This window comes from Perkinsus marinus (genome assembly GCF_000006405.1).
Source record: "Perkinsus marinus ATCC 50983 genomic scaffold scf_1104296936966, whole genome shotgun sequence".
NCBI classification, from domain to species: domain Eukaryota; phylum Perkinsozoa; order Perkinsida; family Perkinsidae; genus Perkinsus; species Perkinsus marinus.
Window position 1 is genome coordinate 166,580 of NW_003213976.1, and position 1,817 is coordinate 168,396.

The window sequence follows — 1,817 nt, forward strand, 5'->3', positions numbered from 1 at the left end:
CCAGACAAGTCGATGTTCCTGGGCTCTGAGATTCAAATGCCGTCAGCCGGACTACACTCGAGAGGACCTCGCCAACTGGCTGAGGCACTTCCAAGACGCCTTGAGGGACATGGTCGTTGACCCTATGCGCCCGCTATACCATTAGCCCTGATTACTTCAAGGGATTACTGTTTGATGAGACCAGTGTCCTATTTAAAGCTGCGCCCTTCGTTTCCATCTGCGTGCTTTCTACTGTATCGTGTTGTCACTGTAACGATGTTATGGTATCAGCTCTCTTACCTTGGTCACAATGGCGAGGCCACGTCACTACTGCTTCCAGTTGGTGGGGAAGCGATGCAAGCAAACGAGCTCCGTAGGCTGAGGGTTGTGAACGCCGTAAAAGACGAAAGCTCATCATCCCTATCCTGGAGCGAGTGGGACAAGGAAACAACACTCTGGGGAGGTAGAGTTCACCAGGTTCAGAGAACCTAGCATGGCGACGTCGATGCATTGCTCCTGGTTATGTGACTTCGATGAGTTGCCGCCGCTGCATGCTCCGGCTATTTATGATGCTGACGTTTCTGGGGTGTGGGCCTCGTCGGTCAGTGTCCCGCTCTACGCGGTTGTGGTCTCCTGGAATCCTCGAGCTGGCGGGTCTTCTCATCATCCTGGTGGTGCCGACTTCTCTGACTACTGTTTTCATGGAGATGATTTAATGGAGAGCGCACATGATTCGAAGTGTCGGTCACAGCGGAGGAACTCCAGTTGCTCATAGATTTTCAAAGACTGCAACCATGTGAATGTGTCTAGCGTGATTCACCACTGATATCTCTCAGGAATGAAAACACTGTGAAAATGATTCTTGTATTATTCATCCTCAATAGAATCGGTTAAACCAACGTAGTAGTAATCCAGCCGGCATAAAGCTGTAGTGATCACGTAGCGGCAGGGTTAAGTGCTGAATTGGTTAATATTGAGTGTTCGAGGGGTCGTTGGCCAGGTGCTCCTTTTCAGACTCAATGGCCAGCTGCTGCAAAGCGTCCTCGGATCTCCTCAACTACCTGGTCCTAACTATCATCTTTATACTGGGTGGTTTGCTTGTGGCTGCCTCTGTGTACCTATTCGTTACCTATGGCGGTCAACTGCTCCACGTGTGGCCCCTATGGGTCTCACTCTTCGTTGGAGTGGGACTGCTTATTGTCGGCTTCATCGGGTGCTCAGCTACATACAAATACAACCGATGTCTTTTCCTATGCTACTTAACTTCTGCCGGCTTCATCCTGGCTGTAGTCCTCATAGTCTCCATCGTAGTTACCGTCTATGGTAGGGCTATCGATTCTCTCAGTAGCTCTAATAGTCAACAACTACTCGATGTGACTGGTCAGGAGGCAACTGCCTACCGCTTCGTGCGATCATTCTACCTTGGTCTCTATGAGCAAGCTCAATGCAACGGTGGCTCGTGTGCATTCGAAAGTGGCACTCTGGTGTGCACCGAGATCAGTTGTACTGTGACTAAGGTTGGTGATGTCTTCGCAAGCTGGCTCCGTCGCGGCACGAGAGGACTCAATGCGGATATCCTTACTAGTTGTATTCGCGAGAGCGCCCCTCATGCAAGTGCTGATGCTGCGAGTGCATGGTGTGTCAGCGACACTGTCATATTTGACACTCTGGACCAATGGAGTTTGGTCACGCTCATTGCCCTTTGGGTTCTCAGTGGTCTGATATTATTGTTGGTGATGAGCAATTCATTCCTCCTTGCAAAGTAAAGGATGGTCGATCACAGCAGACCACGCCAGCTCCATTGTATAGCGGCTTCTTCTTCGTCGCGCATGCGTGCT